General features: G+C 45.2%; 1 protein-coding gene and 2 long non-coding RNA genes across 5 annotated transcripts in view; 1 reads left to right on the forward strand and 2 right to left on the reverse strand.

The window, feature by feature from the left end:
* The window catches only part of LOC111093434, a 37,021-nt gene extending 30,629 nt beyond the window's left edge, over positions 1-6,392 (reverse strand). Inside the window, exon 1 of the long non-coding RNA XR_005382418.1 lies at positions 6,300-6,392. This is a non-coding gene — a long non-coding RNA (uncharacterized LOC111093434). The remainder of the gene's footprint in view (positions 1-6,299) is intronic.
* DSCAM (DS cell adhesion molecule) overlaps positions 1-17,421 on the reverse strand; it is a 729,459-nt gene that overhangs the window by 688,081 nt on the left and 23,957 nt on the right. The gene's annotated exons all lie outside the window — the stretch shown is intronic.
* Positions 6,474-16,732, forward strand: LOC111093536. Its single transcript, XR_005382419.1, has 3 exons — positions 6,474-6,597; positions 9,430-9,559; positions 15,946-16,732. It is a non-coding gene; the product is annotated as an uncharacterized LOC111093536 (long non-coding RNA).

The raw sequence follows: 17,421 nt of genomic DNA on the forward strand, positions 1-17,421 counted from the left end.
AAAGGAAAAGCTAGTTAAGATCTGGCATGCCATTATAACTGAAGAAAATCAGTCTGTAAATAATAGAGAATAGAAATTATCACAGACATGCCCAAAAAGGAAAAGCCAAATAGTTTAGAGTATATAAAAATTTAAGACGTATATGTCCAAAAAAAGATCACTATAAACAAAATTAAAATGCAAATGATGACCTTCAAAGTTGTACATATTTGTTTAAAACATTAATAACCCTAACATACAACAACAAAAAGCTTGCAAATCTATTTTTTGAATAACATACCAAAAAAGAAATGGGCAATGCACATGAACAGGCAGCACTAAAACTGGAGGGACAACATAAATGCACATTAGGGGGTGCATGTAAACTGGCTAAGTAAACTGTGAAAGATATATATCATAAAATGAGATGCTGCTATTATAAAACCACACTACAAAGGAATATATATTGACATGGAGAAATATTCAGGGAGCAGAACAATCAGACAAGCACCTGATTATTAGTATCTGACAAAAGTATTTTACAGGTTAACAGTATCTATCTCCACATTGTAGAACTACAAGTGTTTTCTGCCTTTTTGGCTTGCATTCAAGTGTTTTACAAATTTTACCCATTCAGTATATATTGGTTTTCAGTTAGAAAAAATAATAAGCATCAAAAAATCAAAAGAATTTAAAATGGAAGCAAATTAAACATTTTAGCATAAAAATTCTTCCCAATCCTATCAAATTATCTAAACCATTGATATATCTTACTTGTAAGCATACACTGGCATATTTTAGACAAATATCTTTCACCCATATGGACATTTTTAGATATCAGAAGCTATATTGAGGACAATGCTGAGTCACATGCCACGTGACTCCAAGGTAAGGTATCTCCAAGATAAAGATATATCTTGGACCAAAAGGAAATCCATTACCTAAATTCAGTGTCTGTGTTTTCAAAATGACTCTCCTGCCAGGATACCTGCTGCATCCTGGAGCGTGCTGGGTTGACAGGATCAGACTGCTGGTGTTTTATGTTGGAGGTGCCTCCTCACTACTTCTGCATCTACATCTACAGGGGCTGCCAATAGGTTAAGACAGAAACTATCACATCAACCCGAGTTCGCTGCTTGCATCACTTCCTCTGATCCAGGAAAACCAATCATGTAAATTCACCAGGGTAACTGATTGGTGAAACATAAGGGGGAAAAAAACTCATAATGAATTATTCTACAGTATTATTTTGTTACCAGTGTGATACACCAACACACATTTGGTGGCTTCAAACACCACAACTTTATTCTGTTATACTTCTGGAGGCCAGAAGTCCAAGATCAGTTTCACAGGGCTAAAGAGAGGGTTATCAGCAGACCTGTACCTCTCTGGAGGCTCCAGGGGAGAATATCTTTCCTTGACCTCTCCAGTGCCTTGAGACCACCTGTATATCTTGGTTAGCGATCCCTACTCACATCCCTCCACCCTTTTATTCCACCATCACATCTCCCCCTGTCCCTCTGATTACCTGCCTCCCTCCTAGAAGGATCCTTGTGAATATATCAAGCCTTCCTGATTATCTAATCCAGCATACTCTCCCCATGTCCAGAACCTGAATTTAAATTCTCTCGCAAAATCTCTTTGGCCGAGTCCTATCCACAGGATCCAGGGGTTAACACATGGCCATCCTGGGGGATGTGGCCACGTAATTCAGGCCACACCTGCTAGTCAGCTAGGCAAGGTCCAAACTACAGAATCCCTCTTCTTGGTACCTCTTTGTCAATATGCTAGAATTACGACAAACCAGGATTCTCTTCAGAAGCACTACATTGAAGGTAGGTCACGTGAGTGGGTTTCTAAGAGGGAAAAGAATACTCATTCTTAAATTCCTTGCTCTTTCCCCAAGTCTCTGCTGAGTGCTGCACAGCTGAAAACTCGGGTTTTAAAAACAATTACGGCACGTGTGCCATATGGCAGATACAGATGTGAGCAGCGGCTTTTTCTTCACAAATGCAAATGATGCTTTTGACTTTCTGATGGCCTCTCTGCTGAGAAGGCAGGGAGACGATAAGAACACACTCTGCCATGTGAACACACGCGTGCCACCCCTGGCACCCACCCCGGGCCTGAGAAAACAAGGCCAACCACAGCAATCAATGAAGGAAGCTCAAAGTCCAGTAAAGAAGAATAGAAAATGTTTGGGTTCTTTGCTGTGGCGGGGCCACCATGCAGAGGATGCCCATTCATGAGATACTTGCGCCTTCACAACACTCCCCCGTAAACTAACCTCAGGCCTCTGCTTTTCCCTTATCTTTCTCTTCATGAGCTCATGTGTCTCTATGCTCACCAAATCTCTGAGTTGTTTGGTGAGTTGGTAATCACTACTGGTAATCACCCTTTGGACAGCATAGGAAGGAACAAAGGGCGAGAGAACGGGGAAAAGCCACTCTCTTGCCTGTTTCTGGACCCTGAATGTTGCTGGAGAAAAATCACACAGTTGGAAAAACTTGTGTCATAACAAACATGTGGTCACTAACCTACACAGGCCCCTCCCTCTGTGTCCCCAAGGAGAGGTCTCTCTCCCACTCTCCAAAATGGCCCCTTTACCTTCCATAACCTCTCAAGCCTCAAATTCCTTATTCTCAGGAACCAGTCTTCCCTCCCTCTTTAAAGAGAAACGTGGGAAATAGTTTTTAAAAAATCCCTTTCACTGCCTCGCCACACCCTCCTCTACAGATGCTGCAGGGTCTCATCCACTCTTCCCTCACAAGGGTTGGAATGGACATGCTGACCTGGCCAGTACAAGGCACCCTCTCTCCACGGTGTCCATAGGGAGATGGGTGACTAGCTCCCACAGTTCTGAGAGTGGGCGTGGCCTTGCTGATGCTGGGTTTGGTTCAGAATTGGGAGAGCCCCAAGTCTGCAAACCTTCCTTCACATGGAAGTGTAGAAGCTGTGCTCCAGAGGGTGAGGAAGCCTGGAGATGGAAGCTCTGCAGGGTGGTAAGGCTTTGGCGTTAGTGTCTCCCTTTCTCTCGAACTTTCTGGCTCCTCCTTGCCTCTCCATCGTCACTGGCTCTCTGCTCACTCATGTCACCATCTAGTATGCTCAGGTCCTCTCATGGAGTAGAGCTCTCCCTCTGCCCCCACCACCCTCCACTACTAACTGCCCATGATTGCTCTCACTCCCATTCCCTGGGAAGATGCAAACATCCCAGGCTCCATGTCTTCATTTCTCTGATGCTCCACCACCCAGCCTGACACCCTGCCCATCCCAGGCCTCAATTTTCTGCCATCCATGGACACTGCCTCTCAGTCTTCTTTGCTGGGTCACCTTTCTCTGCCCAATCCCCAAATGTTGGTACTTTCAGGCATTCTAACCTGGGACCTCTTCTCAGTTCACCCTACATTTGCTCTTTAGAGACCTCAGGCACACCCAGTGCCTCAATTACCATCTACAGGTCAACTCTCCACTCAGGCCACACCCATCCTGCACCTCCAACTGCTACTGGACAGTCCACTTGCATGAACTTGTAGGCATGTGAACTGACCAGGACCACACTGGAACTCATGTGCTCTCCTTCCTCACTCCCCAAACTGCTCCAGCTCCAATGTTCCCTGCATCAGTGACAGACACATCCACCCAGCTGCCCAAACTAGACTCCCCTAAATGCATTTCAAATTGACTCACTTCTCCCCAGCCACATGGCTCAGCTAGTCCAAGACCCCACTGTCTCTCCTAATGAGCTGTAATCACCTCCTAAATGGCCTTCCAGAATCCATTCTTGCATCTTACAAATCTATCCTCTACTCTGCTACTTCATTATCTTCCTGTAATACCTGGTCACAATACTCCCTTGCTTAAATGCTTGAGAGCATTTGACTGACACTTAACCTTTGACATGAGCCAACCATCTCTTTACAGTTTGGCCACTGTCCTTGCCTCCATTCCAATCTGTGTCTCTCTCCCTCTTGGGAAGATCCCTTTCTGTTTGTTCATCCTCTTCTCCTCCTCACCTGGTCCTCTGACCGGTACTGACTACATCAATGAGCTGCCCATGCCATCTGGCTTTTGGTGGACTCAGGGTGGCAGAAGCCTTCACAGGAGATCAGAGGTGAGTAGGAGAGTGGAGTCACTTATTAACTCCCTGATGAGTCTCCTTATCTTGTTGCACCCATCAACCAAAGGTCACACATCCTGTAAAAGTAGTCCTCTCCTTCCAGGTTTTAGAAACCAGTCCATCATGCTCTGACCCCACCAGGCATACAGACAGTGACAAGATGGCCATCACAGGACCTGAGCCACTGCAACACCCTTTGTGCTTTCCTGACACCCAGCCTACACCCTCATAAATGGTTCCTTTATTAGACATTCCTGGTGCTTTCCCCTCTTTGAGCGCCATCATTTTCCTGTAGGAATCTTGTCTGGTATACCTTCATAGTCTGCTCTCCAACCCTGATGACCTTTCCTCAGATCCACCAGCATGCCATGTTTTATATCCCTGGAGGCCATGTCACAACCAAGGCTGGGCTTTCTGCCCTGCCTGATCCACAGGGTAAATTAAGTCCCCCACTACATGCTCCCAATGTGTGGTCTACTTTGGTGCTGATGTCATCTGAAATGCTGCCAAAGTAGCTCTTTAGCATTATGCCCACAAGGTCAGGGACCATTTGGGTAGCACCCAATTCCCTCAGCACCTGGTGCCCTGTAGGAACTCAATAAATAGTGTTGCCCAACAATATCATCTCTCCAAGTTTACAGTCTCCTGGTGAATATCTGATACTATTTAAAGTTCCATTCTAGCTCTTGTATAATATATGTAGCAATGCTACACAAATAGCTTTGGGTAGCCTGAGGTAAAGTGACATTGTTTACTTCTAAATCCTAGAGGTATTCAAAATTCATCCTTCATTTTGGACTCAGTCATGAGGTCCAAAAAACTTATGAAAGCTCAATATGTACAGACACATTTAAGGGCTGGATCCCATTTGTTTCATCATCCTATGAAATTAGTTTTGCATAGCAGACTCCAGGTAATATACAATGAAATGCAACATAAATATATGATGAGTGGTTCACTATTATTGAACTCGGTTGCTGGCTGACCACCGGTGCCCCTTGGCTTCATGTCCACTGAGCTGAGGGGCTTTGGCTGTTGTTATCTGTAGCGGATGCTGTAACCTGCTGCAGATTCCCACTTCCAGTTTTGGGTACTCAGCCCCTACTTCCCAGGCATGTTGCCTGCTGACAGCTCACAGCAGAGTCCTTTCAGGGAATTGACCTCAACCAGAAGAAGACATCACTTATCTGATGATTGGTCAAAGGCAGTGCAGGAGCCTAACCCAATCCCGGACAACGCTGAGGGTCATGTCAGCTATAGGGTTACTGACGGGATCAGCTCAGGCTTCTCTTTTGCCCAATATTTGTGGCTTAATTTCCTCACAGGTGTGGCTCCTGAGAGCATTTCCCCAAAATTTACTGCATGCAGATCTTCCCATGATCTGTCTCCCTGGATCTGACCTAAAACATAAACACTCCCTACTAAAATATTGAAGCAATGGAGGCTTCATCCTTATTGTCCTTTAATTACCAAGCCTCAGGGAGACCAGCAGGCCCAAAAATGCCCACTAAAGCTGATCTTTGACCTGGGGATCATAGCAGGCCTGCCCTTTATACAAGAACCCTTATAATATTAGAGTTGAAAAAGACTTTGGGGGTCCCATATTCACCAGTTGTTCAGTGTGGGTTGGAATCAAGCCCAGAGCACGTGCCAGCCACAGATGGCTGGCCCTCTGACTTGTATAGTGGTATTACCCATCTAAACCATCAAATTCACCCTCCTCAAGCTTTGTCTAGCCTCTTTCATCCCAGAGACTGCTCTACACCCCCTCCACCGACCATTCCCCATGCCACCTGACCATCCCTGAACAATCTCTGATGTTTCTTTTCTCACTGGATGAGAGCCCTGCCCCACCCTAACAGTCAGTTTGCATCTACTAGCTCAGGTTATTTGGGATCCATACCAAAATGCTCAGGGTGTCCCAGGACAACACAATCGCTATCACAGCAGAGGCAAGAGGAAGCATTTGCCACCCTATCCGAGGGCAGGACCAGCAGCCCATAATTCTAGACAAGGGTCAATGTTGGTATGGGTTCTCCAGAGGCAGATCCTAATTCAAGAGTTCAAGCGCAACATATCTACTGTCTCTGTCCCCCAGGGAGGGTACATTGTCAAGTCTTCAGTCTGACTGCACCTGGAGCTTCATCCTGCAGGAAAGCTCTGAGAAAATAGTACAAAACATACACCCCATTATTCTTACTTGTGGTTGGAGAGTCAGGTTATTTATAGACCCACTGCCATGGACTGAATATTTGTGCTGCCTCTCCCCCCAACTCATATGTTGAAATCCTAGACCCTATTGTGATGGTATTAGGAGGTAGGGACTTTGGGAGGTGATTAGGTCATAAAGGTAGGACTCTCATGAATGGGATGAGTGCCCTAATACAAGAGACCCCCAGAGAGCTGTCTCTCCCTATTTTTCTGCCATGTGAGAACCTGACCATCCTGATCTTAGACTTCCAACCTCCAGAACTGTGAGAAATACCTTCTTCCTGTTGGTAAGTCACTATGTGAATACTTCCTTGTTATAGAAACCTGAACTAAGGCCTACCACCAATCATTGGTTGTTGGTTAAGAGCTGCTATGAGGGTGTTCATTCTCTGAAACTTCCAGCCTGCCCTATATGGACAGACCAACCTTGTGGGCAAGGTGCCATGGGCAGTAGCAGGCAGATGCTGACAGTTGGAAATCTTCAGACAACACTGACGCAGTAAGATCTGGATACCTAGGTGGTTGTCAGTCCAGCATCTGCTAGGGCCGGTAGCATGTTAGATGACCAGCACACTCCATATCCTCTCCACTGTCTCCCCACTCCTGCCATGATATAGACTGATTAAGTCTGCCACCCTGCTGTGGTTGTTGAAGTGGATTATGGATTTCAACAACAAGATGGATGATGATGGATTTCAACAACAAGAAAGAATAAGCCAGAATGTAGGGCAAGTAGTATTGGTGGTACTTTCTACATCTGACCACCTACACCTGGGGACTTCTACATTGCTCAACTTTCTCCACACTTTCCTTTAAAAAAAGCAACAGGAAACAATGAGCAAATGGTTTGAGTGGACATTTCACCTAAAATGTACACACAAACAGCCAGTAAGCATATGAAAAGATGCTTCATGTTATGCCTTTAGGGAAATGTAAAATAACACCACCATGAGATACCACTTCGCACCCAGGAAAATCGCACAATAAAAAAAGATAAACAAAACCAGAGCTGACAAAGAGGTGGAGAAGCTTGAACCCTCACACGGTGCTGGTGGGAATGTAGAGTGGTGCACCCGTTTAGGAAAAAACAGCTTGGTAGTTTCTTAAAAAGTTCAACAGAAGTTTACCACATGACCCAGATATCCCGCTCCCAGTATACACCCGAGAGAAACGAAGACATATGTCCACACAAAAGCTGCCACATGAATTTTCATAGCACCACATTCTTCATAGTAGCCAAAAAGCACAAGCAACCCAAATGTCCATCAACTGGAGAATGGATAAACAAAATGTGGTCCATCCATATGATAGAATATTATTTGGCGATAAAAAGGAACAAAGCACTGATAACATGGCCAACAACATGGATGAATCTCAAAAACATGATGGTAAGTGAAAGACGCCAGTCAGCAGACTGTAGATTACACGATTCCACTGAGACAAAATGTGCAGAAAAAGCCAGTCTATACATAAGATGGAGTAGAGATTGTTGCCTGACGCTAGGGGTAAGGGTGGGAATGGCAAATGCCTGCAAATAGGCATGAAATGTATTTTCGGGTGATGCAGGAATATTTTGGGGTGATTCTAAAATTAGATTGTGGTGCTATCTATACAACCCTGTAAACTTACTAAAAGTCAGTGAATCATACACCAAAAACAAGCACATCATACGCCATGTAAGTTATACCTCAGTAAAAATGTTAAAAATATAAAAATAAAATTAAGAAGTAGGTAAGTAGTAAATAAACTGAGCCTGTGATCACCCAGCACAGACCCCACCCCACCTCGGCCTAAGAGTTGGTATGTGTCTGTATCCCCAGTGAGATTTTAGGCTGTCAACTGCCATTTCATCTTTGTTATATTCAGAGCAGAGTTCCTTGCCTATAGCTATCATTCAACAATTATTTGTTCAACTGAACCCTAGTAGAGGGGAGAAAGAGGTTTTTTCTTCTGGACATAAGAATAATGCTTTTTTAAAAAAAGGTTTCAGAAACCCTTTCCCCAAATGACCCCTTGTAAGTGACTCGCTCTGTGGAGGAAAAGTGCAATGATGTGGGTGTGAGAAGATGACATTTAGCTAAAGACCCAGCAAATCAGTCTTTCGGGGGGGGGGGGGGGGACAAACAACCATCAGCAGTGAATATGGTGTTGTGTCCTGATTTCAGGCCAGCTGACAGTGGCGCTCCAGAAGGGGCAGCCATCCGGCCGCTGCTGCACAATGCCAGGGGCTGCTGGCTCCTCTGCTGAAACCATCAGATTACAGCCCATGTGGCTGAACTTGTGGACAGGAAACACAGCTGAAGCTGTTTTGCATTTTTGTCTAAAGCTTGCTGTGCATGTCCTTGCAGACAACAGTGATGCATGGGAGCCTCTATCCGGGTGAAATCTGTCACTGGACCCCCCCACACACACACACACACCCGCACCCCCTGCAGAAGCTCTGCACCCTGGAAACTGCACATGGCAGGGATGGTGCAAAAATATTCTGAAGGGAGTTCTCCCCAGGGGAATGTAAGTTGTTGGTTTTCTCTGCAAAGGGACTTATATCAAAAGAGGATTAAAATAAAATAAAATATAAAATAAAATGTTTATATTTATATATTAAAAGAGACAGAGACTTATATCAAGAGAGGATTAAAATAAAATAAAATAAAATGTTTATATTTATATATTAAAAGAGAGAGAGGACTCATTTGTGAGCTCTCTGTGGCCAGGAGGCCCAGCCTACTCCTGATGGGGAATTTCTGAGCCAGGGATGTAGGTGGGTGGGTACAGTGTCCAGGCTGTGGGGTCTGAGACCTGGGCTCGGGTCCCAGCCCCCTCAGTTACTAGCTGCCCACCTGTAGCCTGCCTGGACCTGTTTTCCCCCTCATGCACAAGGTCATTACTGGTTTGCAAGGAGCATACCATGACACAATGATGGCATCATGTGGGAAACACTCAGCTAGGTGCTGGGAGCCCCCACAGAAAAGCAAGTCATTACATTAAATGAATGAGACACTGGTGCAGCCAGTCATCAAAGGTGTGTCCTTGGTTGGGGTTTCAAACGACCTTTCCAGGGTGTGTCTGCCAGAGAGGAGAGAGTCTGATTCATCCTCTTTGCATGCTTGAACACGCAGACTCAGAAAGGAAGAAAAAGAGCCTCGTATGATATTGGAACTCAGACTGACTTTTTGAGGTAATTGTGTTTTAGCCAGAACCCCAGCATCAGTATCGGCGGCTCTGTGTTTTAGAGAACCATCACTTCGAGTGAGTATGTCTTCTTCAAACTTTTACCCTCCAAGAATAAATCCTGACTTCACTTGGCCAAGTGTTTGATATCTTCCAAATGCTCAATACTGCTCATTGAATTTTAATTAACTTAATTATTCCCATAAGTTCACCAACATGAATCATAAAGAGGAAACTGTATTATAAAAAGATTATTTCACCCAAAAGATAGACTTAAAACAAGGATAGGTTCTTTCCACCAGGCACTAGAAAAGGAGCCCTGGGACTACAGAACCAGTGGCCCAGGCTCAAGAAGCAGATAAAGAAAATCTTCAGACAGGGGATGAATCCAACACTCCAGGAGAAACAGGGTAAAACACTGTGAGCCTGGAGACCAGTTCTGGGTCACTTTTTGGGTCTGGCCTTACTTTCTCATTTTGAGAAATCCACCCTTGAGATATCTGTAGCTCCTGCTTAACCTCCCTTAGGGTTGAGCCAAGCAGAGTAGATTTTTCGAAGACTCATGTGGGATCTCACATAGGACAGGTACCTGGATCATCACAAGTCCAGCTTGGTTTTGGTTCTGGTCTTTCTCACTTCTACCCCCTTTGGATTGAAATTCACAATCACTATGTTCTCCGTCTGAGGCACTGGTGCTCCAGTGTAAAGATAATATTCTTTCTCTATCCTCTAACCTCCTGGTATTAGGGTGCAGAGGGATGGCTTATAAGGACAGGTACAAATTTAGATGGGGAAAACAACCAAGGAGGGGCAGAACCAGAGTAATATAACAAATAGATGGTAGCCAGAAATCCCTAGAATTTGACCCACAAACTCCTCACCCTAAACAGCCTTTTGTAATAAGAAACCAACCTTTTTACTTGCACTGTAGTGTCTCAGGGCAAACACCATCATTCCCAGGTAATCTTCTCGTACCCAAGTCGTCAGCTCAGAAGCCCATGTACTACACCTGGAACTGTCCCCTAACACCCAGACAACCATCCCTACCACCACGGCGCTCAAAGACAATCACTCCTGGAGCCCCCAAGACCCCTAACTTCCCTCCCATGTCCTATGCTCTCTTTATAGATACACCTGAACCATCTTTACCCACATCTTATGGCTATTTGTGGGTGGGGGTCAGAGAGAGGAAACAGTATTTGGCTGGGACTATTGATGACTTGCTTTAGAAATGACTCTGAATTCAAGGGGACATGTCTTGACAACTGAGCATACAGGTCTGAGAGTCAGAGGAAAGCAGGAAATAGTAAGTTGTGTGCATGCATTTCATCATCCACGAAAGAGAGGAGAGGATGAAGACAGAGGGGTAGAGTGGGGTGGAGGGTCTAATGCCAAAAGACCAGGCATGAGCTGGCAAAGATGACTGGAGAGATAAGAGAAAGCAAGACAGTGAAGGAGTTTGGGAGCCAAGGAAGAGGTTGTCCCAGTGAGGAAGGGGGACTTGCCCATTTTGAAAAGGACTGTGAAGACTGCATGTGAACCAGCATCCGAATCTGGCAAGGTGGAAGTCCCTGCTGACCTGGGAGCAGTCTTCATGGAGGGAAAGGGCTGCATGGAGCTGACAGATGGGATGTTGAGTGAGTACAACATGGGAGCAGTGAGTGTAGACGTGTTTAGAGAAATTCCACTTCTAGTACACCAAGAGGGCAGTAGCAAGTGGAGTAAACAACAAAGAGCAAATTTGCATGAAAATGCAGCCAAATATACACTAAAGAGTATAAGAAGTATGGTTTCCATTCCACAAGAGGCTAAGGGATGAGCTGATTGAATATGAAGCCACGTTGCTTTGACAAAAAGACCACGGTTGGCAAAAGAATGGAAGCCGATGAGACCAAACATATGGTTATTAATCTGAAATATGAAGCAGGCCTGATTCACTAGCTCTTTTGGTCACTTGCGATTTTTCAGTGGTCACATAGACACAGCTGAAATTCAGTGCTCCAGCCCAGCGACCACAGAATACCCAAGAGGAAGCGGAAAGCAGAGGCACTAATAAGCATATGTGATCAGAATGCAACTGAAACATTCTGAAAAACAGCTTTTCTTGTGCCCCAAACAAGGGGCTGGGTGTGCCAACTGCACAGTTTTCCTGCACATGGAGAGCCACAGAACCATGACGCCTCTCCAGCTGCATCCATGGCCAGGTGCACCTCTCAGAGCCCCTTTAGAAAACATGTTCAGTGTTCAACTGAAGCTACCATGCTTGAAGCTTTATCCATGTTATCGCTGAAATCTTAAGAATGATCCGTGTGGGAGCCCCGCCTCCTAGCGTAGTAGAAAAAGGATCAAAGTTAAAAGTGCTGGAATCTCCCGTGAAAAGACTCGCTGTGAAAAGAAATACTGCTTTTGCTCAGTTACATCTAAGAGCTATTTTAAAAGCTCACACAAAGATGTGCACTGATGAGCAAGGGCACTGTTTATCTCTACTGTGTTGGTGCTGAAGGCTTAGCAGCAACACTGACAAACAGCCCACTGACGTCAGGAGATTTTAGTTAGTTTTAGGGTAGAGGGAGAAAAGGATATAATGGAAGAACAAGATGAAATGTTGACTGGAGACTGATTGACTTGGAGCCACAGCCTTGCTGTCAAACAGGCAGACATAAAAATACTAGGACCATGCACAAGAAGCAACTAGGCCACCCAGTGAACAGGAGGTAGACCAGATAACTGAAATGCCCAGGTGCTTCATACATTGACCTTCAGCCATATAATGGCATAACGAAGCACTGTGAGGGCCTATTTATCTCGTATTTTTAGGAGAATACACCAATGGCAATATTTAAAAACACGATTGCAATTTACAAGTTTAAAATAAGCACATGTTAAAAACCAGCACTTGAGAAGAGCCACATATCAAATCCTCAAAACATGAACCAACCTGTCCCTGCAGGAAAAGCTCAAATGCTACCCTAGTGTGAGGGGACAGGAGGTTAGAGCTGAATGGAGGAAAGAGGCCAATGGTCACCAATTTCGACCTTCTTACTGCTGCCATGTTATTTCTAGTTGCCAAGACAAAAGAAGTCCACATCTTACAAAGCAATCTCCATCTGAACCGTTTGTAGACCGTGAGGGGCCCATCGCTTGGTGCTTGGTGACTTCCTCGGGACAAACAGGAATGCACAGATTACCACAAGATAAAGCTCTCCCCTCCACACTTTGACAAACAAAGCTCACTGATTTCAGCCCGCAGCTCCACTCCTGGAGCCCACAACCCGGGATGACACAGATAAGGCCTCCAAGGCAGGCCACTGCCTCGCTGAGACTCAAGAATGTATTCAGTGAATATGAGCAAATGGAGGTCCCTTTATCTCCCAGGATAATGCTGGCACCAACCTCTGCTGGAAAAATTAAAAGACAACATTTTCCAACACTAATCAATTCTCTTCCACTTAATGAGCACCAATGTCTTCCAGGGCAGCTGCGATTGTGTCTGCTTCACAGATGAGAAAGTAGTAATAAGAGCAGCGTGACAGACGCCAGGATAACATCTTTTTTTCAGGGTATTTTCACATGCATTATGACCATTTGGTTTGAGGCTCACAATGACTTCGTGCAGTACACGCGAAAGGCAGGATGAGCCACAACTTCCGGAGGGGGTTAATAACACTGGTCCTGAGTTGGGAGATCTGGGTTCAACCTGACCTTGAGCAACTTTCTCAGCCTTCCTGAGATTCAGTTTGCTCGCCGTAAAGAGCAGAGAGCTAGGAAAGAAAGGGCTGCCAGTGAGAAGTAAACGTGAGCGTCCTAGTGCAGTGCCTGGCATTGAGCAAGTGCTCGGCAGACGGTCGCTGTCAATACTATATCTGTCATTGGTGTTATTGCCACAGATGAGGAAACTTGCTGAGGTCCCACTAGATCCCAGAGACAAAGACTCAACCAGAAACAGAAGAAGCCCAAAGTTAGAGACACAACCATGGCTCCTACACCTGGTCTAGCACCTCTTCTGATCTACCATGGAAACAACTTAAAAAAAAAAAGTCTTATTAAAGGGTGGGAGCTTGTGTTACATGTGTATTTAAATAAAGAGAAGTCAAAGTCCCATAGAAAGAGAAGTATGGTTTGAAGCTTGGGCAAAGGCTAAAAAAACATGGTAGTGGTTTGTGCTTAGCTCTGTCCCCTGACTGTATCAGGATGAAGTCAAGATTCTGCAGTGCTGGAAGCCTTCCAGCCTCCCTAGTGGAAAGGGGGGCTGATGACCTGCATCAAGAGGTGAGTGACAGGAGAAAACACGGTCGCCCTCTGCATCAGAGACCGTCAGCACCTCCACAGAAACCAAAGTCCCAGGGGGCCACATTTTACAATTTTTTTTAAAGATTTTATTTATTCACTCATGAGAGACACAGAGAGGCAGAGACACAGGCAGAGGGAGAAGCTCCCTGCAGGGAGCCCGATGTGGGACTCGATCCCAGGGCCCCAGGATCATGCCCAGAGCCGAAGGCAGATGCTCAACCACTGAGCCACCCGGGTGCCCCACATTTTACAATTTTTAAAGCAACATAAGAGGGTTGCCTTCAAAACAAACCTATTTTCTTGAGAATATACACCTTGACTCTCAGGAATATGGACCCCTACTTGTATTATTTTTCTGATATTCAAATAACATTGCAGAGAGCTTGAATGCACTAAAATTATCGCCGGATACAACTAGAACGCTTCCCGGAGAAGAAAACTCAGAACCCAAATCTGCACACACTTCCCAGCTCTGCTCTCTCTCTCTCTCTCTCTCTCAGTGCGTCTGTGACATCGGATGCTCAGCATCGGAGGCGCACTCCACAGCCTGTAAGTCATGCCCTTTGCCTACGCAATAGGTGAGGCTTGAAATCTCACACGGCCAAGGAACGGGTTCCCCTTATTTAAAGATATGCGGTAAATTAGATTTTTTTCACGGTGCCAACAATTAGGAATACATACTTCCCGTTTCTAAGCAATTTGAGGTTTAATTAGGATTCTCTAAGCCCCATTTGTCTTAACAATGTGACAGCTCCCTTCCCCTTGCACACCCACCCTCTCCCTTCTTTTACAATTCTTCCCGTTTGTAGCATTTTACTCTGTAGAAATGCGAGGAGGGAAAAGGGAAGCAAGCATAAGTGCAAATGAGAGCACTTGTTTCCTCTCTGAACACGCCACTTTCAAGGCACCTTTGATAAAAGGTTATTTTCCCCTGACTGACAATTATCTCTAAGCTAATTATTAAAGTGTCTTATTAAAATGGGCATGTTTGAGGGGCTTCCATGGGAGGCATCGATGAAACCCCTTGGAAGGAGAATATGACATCACAGGAATAATGTGAAGGAGAGCGCCCTGTTTGTCCATTTAAATTAGTTTCATCATCCATAACAAGTGTTTAAAAAGCAGAAAAGCAAGGGCGATGCATAATGCATTGTGTCATGATGCATAATAATTAGGCCTGCTCCCAGCCACCCCAGCTCCCAATACCTAAAAATCTCTCTGAGTAAGCATTTTGTTATAAAGGCTTTGACAAAAATGCCATTTAGGGACTTTCAAATTTACAGGGAGGCAATTTGTCATCATTTATAGGAAAAGGAAGAAGGTAAGAAGAGTATAATGCCACACACCTCATCACTTCACAAACCTCCTGGTGACGAAAGCTCCCCAGGCCTCAAATTGGAAGAGGCAACAGCCAGCCGGTCCCCGCAGGCTCGCAGGCCCATGGACCTCCCCAGGCCACGCGTGGCTCTTCTGCTAACAAAACGACAGAGCCACAGCAGGCGTTTCCTCCGGGCTCACACAGGAGCAGAATGATTTGCTCTTGGAAGAGCCACAGTCAACTCAAAGTTTAGAGATCCCTGACATCCTATCTGCTTTTCCAGTTCTCCACAAAGATGGACTGAGGATGGAACAGCATCGAAAACATCCTTTATTCTAAAACTTCGTTTTTAGAAGATATGATAATCCCTAAAAGAACGCCAAATTCATGTAACAACTCAACTTCCTTGGAAACAAGAGATGGATGCACAAAAAAAGAAAACAGATGTTTTGGGGTTTTGTGTTTCTTTGGAATGAGACATTGTTCCTTTAAAATGACCGATTATTTCATAAGAAAGAGCTTCTTCTGGATTTAAAATAAAACTTGGATCTGAAGTGCACCTGTGATATTTTCCCACTGAAGTAGGAAAAGAAACCAGAATGTGGGATCTGATACACTGCACGCGGCATATTTTTGCTTCCACCCATTCGCTCGACACTGAGCACCTTAATGTGCGGGGGATTCTTTTCCACGGCCCAGGGTTACTTGTCCACAAAGCCTGAGTGAGAAACACAGAACAGTAAGCCTCCCGGTTATTTTCAGACTACTGAGAAAGAGTTAATGTAAATGATTTAATGAGCAAATAATTAATGAAGTCCAAAACTCAACTCAAGTAACCAGAAAATTTCTCTTTCAGCTAATTTAATGTCTTCCCAGAACTGAACGCAGATCTCCTTGAGCCACAGCGCTGTGCGGGGCCTCACCCAGAGATGGACACCTTGCGTCCCCATGTTAATTCCTCCCACACAACGGGGGGAGTGTCCCTGTCACTAGAACATTTTTCTGGACTTTGACAAAAGACATTCAGTCCTGGAGGAAAAATGCAGGGACCAAACCACGTACCGGCTGTGGATGTTTCCAACCATAACCATATTTAGCATTAGGCCACGAATTTAGGAACACAGGGCTGACGCCATGTAACTACTAATCCTGACAAACTTCTGGTATAGAGAAACCATCTCAGCCGACCAAGGAGAGCATCATGAGCCAAGCTGTTAGGAGACATCAGGCGCACATATTGATCCACCCTGGCCTCTGTGTGACTTTCCAGTTTCTTCTAATATCTGTCCCCTTCATGCATTCAGCATGATGAAAATTATCTGCAAATGGGAGGCAGCTCAGTCGGGGGAGTCCTAGCTCTGTCCAAATCATAATGTGTCTTATGAAAGAAGTCTGCTACATTTGGTCCCCTCCCCTCTGGCCTCTCAAACAGAAGTTGGAAAGCTGGCTGCCAGGGTCCCTTCCACCTCCCATTGTCCATGGCTCTAAGGACTTTGAGGTGTTACGCCTCAAAAAGTAGGGTGCCGGGGCACCTGGGTGGCTCAGTTGGTTAAGCATCTGCTTTCAGCTCGGGTCATGATCACAGGGTCCTGGGATCAAGTCCCGTATCAGGCTCCCTGCTCAGTAAGGAGTCTGCTTCTCTCTCTCCCTCTTGCCCCACCCCCACTTGCACTCTCATTCTCTCTCTCTCTCTCTCTCTCAAATGAATAAATAAAATCATTTTTTAAAAAAAAGGAGGGTGTTGCTGTCAGGAACGTGATGAAGTGGGAAGGTGAAGATCTGTGGGGGAAGACCCTATACATTGAGACATATATGAATGAAGGCTTTCTGCAGGTGAGAAGCAAGGTAAAAAGACCACCTGGGTAAAAGGTGAGAGCCACATGTGTATATTGAGGAAAAAAACAAAACAAAACATTACCTTAAAGTTGAAGTCCACAGGCACGAAAAAGATCATGGAAAGACAGACAAGAGGGAGGGTCTTCGGATGAGGAGCCCAGCTTAACATGAGGGACCTCACGGGTTTGGTGTGCAAATTAATATTCATTCCCTCATGAAAGCAGTCACTTCTCTAAAGCCTAATAACAAGCCATAATCTATGTCTTTCACGTAGTGAATGGCTTTAAACTCCACCATCCATAATCAGGGAAGTACCTTGACCCCAGCGTGGCACACACATTTACTTTCTCAAAACATCTCTGTATTTTGATTTTGCCAAGCGGTCATTGTTTTTACTCTTCCCACCCTAGAAGTCACGATGTTGTCAATGTCATCCTGCAACCTCCCTCCAGGGCTTGCCCCTCACCCAGGATCCCCACTTTTCACGCCCAGCTCC

Source organism: Canis lupus, chromosome 31 (genome assembly GCF_011100685.1).
Source record: "Canis lupus familiaris isolate Mischka breed German Shepherd chromosome 31, alternate assembly UU_Cfam_GSD_1.0, whole genome shotgun sequence".
In the NCBI taxonomy this organism is placed as follows: Eukaryota; Metazoa; Chordata; class Mammalia; order Carnivora; family Canidae; genus Canis; species Canis lupus.